Source organism: Pezoporus flaviventris, unplaced genomic scaffold (genome assembly GCF_033815535.1).
Source record: "Pezoporus flaviventris isolate CSIRO_AGI_PZ_B2104156 unplaced genomic scaffold, CSIRO_AGI_Pfla_v1 ptg000071l, whole genome shotgun sequence".
Lineage (NCBI taxonomy): Eukaryota > Metazoa > Chordata > Aves > Psittaciformes > Psittacidae > Pezoporus > Pezoporus flaviventris.
This window is the reverse complement of record NW_026892619.1, coordinates 2,994,926-3,005,623: the sequence shown is the minus strand read 5'-3', so window position 1 is coordinate 3,005,623 and position 10,698 is coordinate 2,994,926.

The following is a 10,698-nucleotide window of genomic DNA, read 5'->3' as shown; positions in this document are numbered from 1 at the left end:
TGTTGACTGGGTAGAGATCTAATGATTTGAAGCAGGAATGAGAAGCACACCTGGTCTTGAGCTCAGGCTCAGAGCCACAGTTAACTGTCTATCTATACTTAGTCTGCATCTGCTTCTTAACAGGCAGGCAAAACAGTCTGAGAGGAGGTGGAAGAAATAGCACTGTAACACTCAGTGTTTGCATGGTAAGCAAAGTTGTCACAGCTTTAAACGAGTTCCCCTTTACCAACCCTCATGATTTTGGAGGCATACGTATTTTTACACACCGTTTCTGACCCTAGCTTCTGTGATTCACAATATTACTTGTTTGAAAAAGCATGGTGCAGCTTGTTTAAATTTGGGCTGTGACAGGTTTATAGATGACTAGAATGTAGATTTTCTTTCTTCAGCAGGGAAGGCTTGGTCAGATTTGTCTGTATCAGCAGCATCCATGCTCTATACAAAAATGCAGATGCCTAAATAAAAGAGATGAGCATGATTTACGTGCAGATGACTGTGAGGGAATAGAATTCCCTCTGATCTCCTGCACCATCATCTGGAATCTCCCTTGGTTTAGGACAGGCTTTTTAAAATATTAATGTCTTGAATAATGCATCACTGTACATGTAAATGAGCTATTGGTATAACAATTCTGAATAACTGGGTTAGGCACATTTCAATGATTATTTGGCCATTAACTTCAGTAAACAGAAGAATGTGAAAAGAAAAAAGATATATAATTTCTCTATTATTTAGCTTTGTTTTAAATGAAACCCTTGGAAAGATGTATATCATTTTAATTTTAGTTCCAGAGGCTTTTATGTAAATTAATTGCATTGGAGAATTGGCAAGAACATTTATTCAATTTACAACAGCCATGATTATAAGCTTTACATTAATATAACAACAATTTAACACTGGCTGATAGATGGGACACAACCATGTAATTATCAAAAGTGAGCCACTTTCTTGATCTCTAATTAGTTCTATAAGCAAATACAGTTCTGCTGGAACTAATTGCTATATTATAACTGGCAGAGAGGTGAGTGCGGAACTTGAGTTCAGGTACTGAGCGTGGAGTGTTGCACAGCCAAAGATCTTCCTATTTTCTGATTTAATCAGATGTATAATTCAATTATTTGTGCAGAGCAAAAGTGGGCACTTGTGCACATAGGAATAACCTTCTTTTTGCTGCAGTGTCCTTTGACTTCTTGAAGGGACAGCAAGCATCCAGCTCAGGGTTGTTTCAGGGAACACAGACACAGTGTATTTGCTGGGTAAGTTATTGCACAACTGCCACTTGTTCATGGCATCTCATATTAGCCTGACAGTTCTTTAGCCACAGAACTCAGTTTGCTCTCAGACGACCATCTTTCTCGTGACTTATTATTTAATGAAGCTAAAAAGGTTGGGAAGGACTTGTTTCAGTTACCATTCATAGAAAGGCAGGAGAATAACCCTGTTCTTAACAGTACTGGATGCAGCTTATGCTCATGGCACATCACCTACATGTGGTCTTTGTCCCAGAGTACCTGGGAACTGACCTTGTGTGCGATTTTGTAAAGTCATTCTTGCTCATTTTTGTCCCTGCACCATCGTATTTTTCAGTTTTTGTTGCCTACACCCTCTTCAGAAATTCTTTCTCTCATTAGAGTAAACTAATTTCCAAGTGCCAGTGCTTTGTTTCAACTGAATCGGAGCGATTGTCCCAATACTAATTGCTTAAGGGCAACTACCACGATCTATCAAGCTCATAGCTGGGGCAGCACTAATGCATTTAGTGGGGAGATTATTGAATTTATTAAGCATTCGGCCTGATGCAGCTTCTAACAAATGCATTTTGTGAATATGACAGTCCTGGCGAGTGAATTACAGACTCGTTACTTGGGCTGCAAGAGCCTCTTGAATAGAAACTATGATTCTTGTCAAAGCCATTAGCTCCTTTACAAAACAAGGGCTGTCATTTCATTAAGTATCTCAGCACATGCCCCAGGCTCCAGCGTACAATCCAGTCCCTTTCTGTCTCCCTCATAATTCCTCATGGAACCTGAGCTTTTTCTGTCCAGAGATTTGCTTCATGTGAGCTGGAGGCTGGTTTTGCAGGAAAGGTGCTTCAAATCTTACCAGGTGTAGAATAAGTTATCAGGTCAGCAAACAGAGCTGGGATAAGCAGCATGATTTTTGTATTCCTTTTCAAGGGAGGAAATAACAGTGATAAGCTGTGATTCTTTTCAGGGTGAGCATCATTGCTGCTGCTGTGTGCATGTAGGAAGAGGCTGCTCTTGTTGATGCCTGACTCCTGGCTTGCACATCAAGAGGGGATGTTCTCTGGTGGAACTGAAAGGAAAGTGTGCGCCCCTTGGTTCTCTGTTGGCCTGTGCAATGTCAGAGTAGAGGGGAACTCAGTTGTTCTTTGTGCTGAGAAAGGAACTGAACAGACCTGGGCTTTTCTCTTTGATGGAGTTTGTGCAGTGGGGATCGTGAAAATTATGAGTACATGAAAAGAATCTAAACAATGCTGATAGGAAAGCTTTGAACATGAAAATAAAGTGGAATTCATAGATCTGATTCCTCTGTAATCCCATCTCCACTTTCACTCAGTGATTCAGAAAAGCAGCACTGAATTCCAACCTTTGCTGTTTCTACTCTCCTTGGTACAAAAGCTTTAATGCCACTCTTTCCAAAGCATGCAGCGTGGCATCCACCCCTAGTGGTGAAGCAACCAGAGAATTCAAAGCTGTGGAGACCAGCAAAGGAACTGATTGTCCTCCCATTGAAGGCAGTGGCAAAACTTCAGCTAGCTTTACCAGCATGCAGCCATGCCCTGAGAAAAGAAACAGATTTCATTTCCCAGCTTCCAAAGGGCTGTTTTATAAACTGCAGAGGAAAAATAACCCACACGAGGAATTACAAATAATGCTTCTCCCTTCTCACCACCCCACCCCCCCCCCCATCCCAGCATCTTCATCCCAGCATCTTTGTCACACGTTTTAGAGGTCGGCAGCACAGTCTTTGTTATTGTCAGCAGGGTGTCAGGCTGCTGCTGCTGCGCTATGGCTTCTCAAAACCACCTATTCCCCTTTCTGGTGTGTTTGTGTTTTTAAAGGAGGGGATGCTGAAGCAGAGCAGTGGATTGAAAGGCAGTTTCGGAGCTCCCTGCAACTGCAGGGTTTGCCTGGTGTTTCTTTTCCTCCCCACTTTCTCTGCTCACACTGCTGAGATCTTCACGGTGCCTGGCCTGGGTGCAGTGGGGGAAGCTCAGGGCCATTGTCTCATCCATCTGCTATGGCTCTTAAAGTCAGGGGTCTGCATGAAGCCTTGCTTCTCTCTTGTGAGCCAGCAGTAAAAGGAGCAGATGCTCTGAAGTGCTCATTGATCTCTCACTGTTAAATGTCACAGAAGGTTTAAGCAGCATCCCTCTTCCTACAGACCCTCTCAGGTGGTCTGGTCTGAGCTTTATGTGGCTGTCAATAGATCTATAGTGTCACCATAGCCACCTCTTAGCTGAGGTGGATACAGTGTCAGAACATTCACAGAAGAACCTGCAGCCCCAGCAGTCTGAAAGACCTACTGAGGGTTATTTAAACAGCCCGTGATTGTACACTGGGTATTTGTAGCTGACCAAAGCAGCTCCATATGTAATTAATCAGGAATTTCCTTCTGTTTCCTCTGTAGCATCAGCTGTAGCATCTGCTCATGGTTTGCAGAGGGTATTTATTTAATTTTGAAATCATACACTGATTTATTCAAAAATAATTGCCACACATTAGAATGGTTGAAAAGCCAAAGATAACACACTGGGATTAGAAGAAAACAAAATGCAGCACTTGAAAAATGTTGCTTATCTTACCTGAATGTTAAAGCATCACCAAGCCTCAGAAGCAGCCTATTTCTGTCCTGTCTGTGATTTTCTTCTAGAAACACAAACTATACTCAGCAGTCTGGGCCAAGAAATGAACAATGAGAGAATAATCATCTGGTTAAGACCATAAGGGAAGAGATACCTTAACTGTAAGAGTGAAATGATTTGGGTTGGAAGGTGGCCAGCAGGTATGGACCACTGCCAGAGGCCAGCTAGAGAACCTGATGGATCAGTCATCTGATTCAGTGTGGCAAACTTCACCGCAGGCTTCCCACGCCGAGGAAATCTATACCATCAGCAGCCATCCTACTCACTTTGTGCTTGACTCCCAGTTACCTAATGGGAATTTTTGCAAAGCAAAGTGAGGGAAAAAAACATCTGATTCTTTGTGTTCCACACAAACAGAAAAAGATGAGCACAATGCAGTCAGAAATTGTCTCAGTGTTGGGATCACTTCCAGTGAAATGAATGGGTGATTTCCAGTGGCAAATACTGACAGGTTTCCTTTCAGTCTGACTTTATCCACAGAAAATTAAGATCAGCCTGAAAATGAGAGTGTGTTAGTATGGGGAAGGTGGGTGTCTCAAGTTCATTATTGTAAGTAGGTAGTTTTTCCCAATTAGAACACCAATGAATGAATTAATCCAATAACAAAGGTTTCACGAGGAGCTACTGTAGATACCTAGCTTAGAAAAAAGCAAGTGCTCTATAACATCTGTAAATCTTGGAGCTGGCTTCCTTTCTGTGGTGCTGCAGCTCCTGGAAATAGCTAACCTATGGTCTGGATGAAGGAAATGTGGAAATATCAAATCCAGAATAGCTCAGAAAACAAACAAGAATCAAGACTTGAGGCAAGTATGTGTTTATCTTGAAGCAAAGAGTAATGTCTGATCAATCTCTTAGATTTATTTTCAGCCAATTTTGATGTAAAACACCTACTGGGTTGTTTTTTGCGTACACTTGTGATAATGCACTGTTCTCCTGGGGAAGTGGAAATGAAATACATGGGCCTCATCAAATCCAGCTTCGGTGAGAAATACCATGTTTGTGACAAGCTGTCCAGTAAAATCCAGCTGATGGTACTAACACAATAGGTTTTTAGTATGCAAGTGGAGTCAAAGAACAGGAACTAATGCTTGACCCAGCTTCATTTAACATGGGATATCTGGAGTTAATTTACAATTTGACCATAATAATCTGACACAACTGGGAACCTGGCATTATTATAAAAATGAGCTTTGCTTAAACTGCCTTTGTTCTGCATTATACAGATTTGCCTTTTTATTTCAAAGTGCTTATCCCTCTTCCCAGGTAAATGCAATTTGTATTTTCCCTTGACCTTTATAAAACAGTGAATGCTGTTATATTTTTCCTCTATTAGTCCTCTTTATCGTTCTGCCTGTGAACTGTTGTTCAGAGAAGCTTTGGCTGCCCCATCCCTGGCGGTGCTCAAGGCCAGGTTGGACAGAGCCTTGGGGGACATGGTCTAGGTTTAGGTGTCCCTGCCCATGGCTGGGGGTTGGAACTGGATGATCTTAAGGTCCTCTCCAACCTTAACAATTCTATGATTCTATGAAGGTCCTAGTAGGTAGCTCCACTCCTGGTTTGTGACATTTCTACAAATAATAATTGTCATCAAAAAGGTTTCATCTGAGCATTTCCAAGTCCTTTGCACAAATGAATGAAGGAGCTGACTCCAGCCTTGGAGAAGTCTTATCACCCTGATGAAGAACAAGTAAATTATTGTGTCTGGACCAGAGAAGAGGTAATCATGGGACACTCTGTCCTTGAAACAGTGACATAAGCAGATCAAAATGTTGGAATCAGCAAGTTTTGAGAAACATGGGAATGGATAACAGCCAGAGAACAACAGGGCATGTGCAAGGACGGAGTTCATCCGGCAGACACAGTGAGGAAGGCTATTGAAGATCACCAGAGGACCCCTACGACAACCTCAGGGACTGTGTGCACATGCATCTCAAACATTTACATATAATAATGAGTTCTGAGAACATTCTGAATGTGCCCATCATTTCTTGGAAAAGCAATGCACATGTATGTTTTATCCTAATAAACCACTCATAACGAAACCATCAGGCACACACGTAAGATGGAGCCATCCCCAGTGTTGCAGGAAAGGGAGCCTGCTTTCTGAAACTCCAGACTGAGTCTTGGCAAGTTCTTTGTTTGAATTTCCTGGTAACAAAATGAGCTAAATAAGTTACATTATGATAATTTTGCCGCGTTCATTTCATGAACAGAGGCAGTGAATCTCAGAGTAACAGTCCCCTCAAGGTTGTACTTCAAGTCACGGGGAGGAAGAAAAATAGAAGCACAAACCTCATTTTGTATTCTGTCTCCTCTCAATACACTTACAGTTTTTCTCTTTTAATTTGCCTTAGAAAGCTACTCAAGTGAGATTGCACAAGTAATTCTTCGGAACAGCCTGTGCCTGCTTATCGGTCTTACACACTGAGATTTCCCTCAGGTTGCTCTTTGCTTTCCAATAAGTATTTTTATTTATTGCTGTGTTAGTAGTAACCTTACTACAGGCTCTCACCGATGCTTTTTCTACAGCCTAAAGCCAAAACATCTCTGGAGAGCCTTAACCACTGATACCTTCCTTCTCTAGTGGAGAGGAAAATACCAGAGGTTGAGGTTCTCATAGAAACCTTTGAGGTTATAAGTACAATTTTCATAGATCCATCTTGCAGTTGGATTTCACCTCTTAGAAAGGTCAAGATCAAGGTCTGCTTAAGCTAAGATTTACTTATACAGGACAATTGAACTGTGTAGGGTGCCTCTGAGCTGGCAGCTGAGGCCAGTCTCCAGGAGAAGCATTCCTTTAGGAAGTTACAGTCTCAGCTTACTTGGGATGCCCACAAAACAAGGAATCTGGGACACACTGCACACAACACACGAACCAAAGGATCAGCAGCTTCCTTTTCAGAAGGTGCCAGGCTCATACTGCTGCACAGCATCAGCTGCATAGGGTAAGGTTAAAGTGAACACAACCCCTTTTGTCCTGTTCTCTGCGCGCAGTTACGGCTGGGAACAAGACAGCAGGAACTCTACTCTTTGGCTTATTTCTCAATGCAGATCATAAAGGATTAATTAACATTGTGTAAAGCTGAAAGTGTGCCCAAGGTAAACATCAAGCTGCATGGAATTGCATTGAGATGCACTTTGAGTGTTATTTTCTGCGGCTTGGGCAGGGAGAATCTTCATTCTGCACTTGGAATTGAATATACAAACAAGGAGAACTAAAGCATAAGAACATTTTGTTTCTGTTATTTTTGAACAGGCTCAGAATTGACTCAGCAAAGCTGCACACTCTTTCAGGCTGGCGAAAAGACCACAGGCACATGAGCACACATACACTCCCTCTTAAAGTAATGTCTGCTTTTCTATTATCCTGGCTCATTTTGCCAGCTTTTAGAATGAATCTTTTCCCTTCTACACACCTACACGTAGAGCTTGTCTTGCAGCTTGAGTGCTTGAACACAAAGGTGCCTTTTAAATGTCATTGGTGGTCTAAATTGGATATTGGAGTGGAAGGGGTGATGTGGCAGGCCTTTATATTGTGGGAATAATTAGATTTATTGCAGATGCATGGAAGAGAAAGCTGCAACATGCTTCCAAACCCTGTTACTCCCAGGCATTAGAAACAGAGCTGAGATCATCTGAGTCATTGGACTTGTGTGTCTCACCTTAGATCAACGTTCATACCCCTTCCCTCTCCCCAGTTTCATCTCCACTAAATCTCTCTTGTGGCAACACTTCAATCCTTACTTAAAGGAATCTATTTGATGGCTTGCATTAGTGTCTCTCTGGAATAGCTGGAATGCTTTATGACCATACGCAGGCTGGATGTAAGTGGGGTGCAATAATTACACCTATTATTAGTGGCTGTGAGCCATTCAATCAAACTTGATTCTGCTCCGATACCTACACAAAGCAAGCCCACTACATGTGAACTGTGTTTCTGCAGGTCTGGTCATTTCCTTTTGCTCTGTGCAGAATCTTTATCAAATAGAATACAACACTAGATTTTTTAGACCCCTTGGGCTTTTAATATTCAGGGTTTATTTCTGTAATTTCATAGCTGGACAAGCTAAAGTTTCATCTGAGCCTGCTGTAGTGCAATCTGTTCTTTCAATATGCACAAAGTAGAGCTAATTGTGGACCATTAATACAGACAAAAAGCCCCTGATGAGCAAGGGGCTGATTCTGATGCTGTCCTCGCCACGTGCAAATGAAATGACCTCCGTCAGATTTGTCTAGGCCTGCACATTTTGTGCTAGAAGCAGAACCCAGCCATCAGAATCCAGGATTTATAATCCTGATGGGTTGTTCTCTTCCTCAGTGTACTGTGTGCGAGTGCTAGCAGCTTTTCTGCACAAAATAACTAGGTTTGCCCTTTGCTTTTCTAATTCCAAAATAGCCTCTGGCACCAGTTCACCTTCTGGAAGAATAGCTTACAGAAACCTTTCGAAGTCTATAGAAACATAGATAGATTTTCAAATTACAGCACAATGAAAGGCAAAGTAAGTGATGCAGGGGCTCCTCCAGGGCAGGACACGGCTATTTTGGCAAAGTTGCATGGGTACCTGTGCTGCGTGGTCAGACAGATACACCTCCTGGCTTGCCACGAGGGATTAGGGCCTTTTTATACCATAGGATCCAAGCTGGCTTCTTTTATCTGCCTTGGACACTGTGGGTAATAGAGATTTGCTGAACGGATGTTAAGGATTCTGTGGAGACCTGTAGGATTTGCAGTGGTCCAAGTCAAAATGCATTCCTTGCTTTTGGTAGACAAAGCAGTTAGTTAATGGCTTATTTGAATGTGGTTCATATGAGGCAGTTCTGCTGCTACCTGCAGTGCAGCCGTGGGCTCTGTGTGTGGCTGAGGTGTGTTGGCAGAGCTAGGCTGTTTCTCAGGCTACAGAGCCTGAATTTCATTATATTGTCAGAGCCCTGAGGGGCTCAGGGATGGAAAAGCAGGGACTGCTGAAGGGTAATTGAAAGACTTATCTCCTTAAGGCTGGCACTGTGTACATCGCTGAACAGGAAGATGAGGCTGGTCAAATCAAGCCAGCAGAGCTGCCTATTGCACACACTCCATCTAAATACCTTTAAACCACAAAAACAAAACAAACCCCAAACCCACTCCTCTTTTCCATGACTTGTCACTAAGAACCATCCCCTTCAAAACCAGCAGTGTACTAATGATCATTCCTGACTGCAACTGAGAGACAGTGTTACTTGCTGCAGGAAAAACCCATAATATGCTTGAAAGTAAAGATTTATGTGGTGATAATTGACTCAGCCATTACAGCATGGATTGCACAGGCACTTCCTATTGCATGTGCTAACGAATGTCTCTCTGCAGCTACAATATATTAATATGTCTGCGAATAAATAGTCATTGTTTGTGTCAAAGTGCAGAACTCGGCAAGGAGGACTGGCCTTAAATAACACTTTTATTGTGCACAGACAGGGAGAGGGAATTGGATTCTGGAGAGCAGAGGTTATAAAAAACAAACAAGGGGCCTGATTCTCCTCTTAACACGCTCCTGATTGAAACTCTATCAGCTTCAGCAGAGCTGCCCCTCAGAAGAAGCTCTCAGGATCGTTTGTCCCAAAGAAAGGCAGATTTAGGTACCTGAAATGAACAGGTTATTATTTAAACAATTAACAGATAATTATTAAATTCTTTGAACAGAAACCTGAAAGGCCACAACAAAACCCCTTCTATTAGGTGAGTATTTTCTGTCACTTCACCTTCAATACCCTGGAGTGGCAAAGCTGTAAACAAAACTTGCTTTATAACATTAAAAATTGAGCCTCCAGATGGAGGAATATTCACAGACCTCCTGTTAGCTGTGTGTACACAGCTTTGTGAGGCTAGAAATATGTGTAACTTACTGTTTGAAATCAGAAGGAAGGAGCAGGGCATAAGATGGAAAGAACTTTGGAGTTTCCTCTCTTGCTTGGGGTATTTTACAGGAAGGGACAATAGTTTTTGCTTGCAGCAAAGAGAAATGTCCTCTGCTCTCTATACTTTCATGGCCTTTTCATTATTTTCCCACCCGTGCAGAAGCCTAAACATAAGTCTTTTCCAGTGGTAGTAGTCTATGTTCTGGAGTCTGACTGGGAGACTGGGAAGGAACAGGAACATTAAGTTAGGAGTAGCAGGAGTTGTGCAAACTGCAGGTGAAGAGGGATTGAAGCAGATGGAGGGATTTAAAATTCTGGGCAGCACAAAGACCTTGAAAAAGTAAAGAAAAATCAAAATGCAAGCTGACTTTTCAAATGCATCTTTGGTCAGGGAAAATGGGATGCAATTAAGTTCTCCCAACAAGACTTCAGTACCTCTAATGATAAGCTTTAGAAGACCAGCTTAATGAAATGTCACAAGGACAGCGGCTGCAACAATCCCCTATATCCTGTCTGCTAAGCAGAGCTTTACCTGATGGAGGAAAAATTACAGGGGGGATATGATAAGTGAGTGTTAACATCTTTATCCCTGCTGTAAGTCCATTGAAATCAATGGTGTTATACTACAGATAAATTTGGCTGTAGAATTTTAAACAGAAACAACCACAAAAGCAAAGCGTTTGAATAAAAAGGAGTCAGGCTTCTTAAACCCAACAGGAATTTTCCATTACATGATTATTTAATTCCCTTCAGCTGTTAGTCACAGAACTTTAGGGTAAGGTACACAGTTTCTGTTCCTAACATGGCATGAGAGCCAAAATATCAATGTTTTTTAGCGTACAGTACCAGACTGGTTTGGGTTGAAAGGACCTTAAAGCTCACCCAGTTCCAAGACCCTGCCACAGGCGGGGACACCT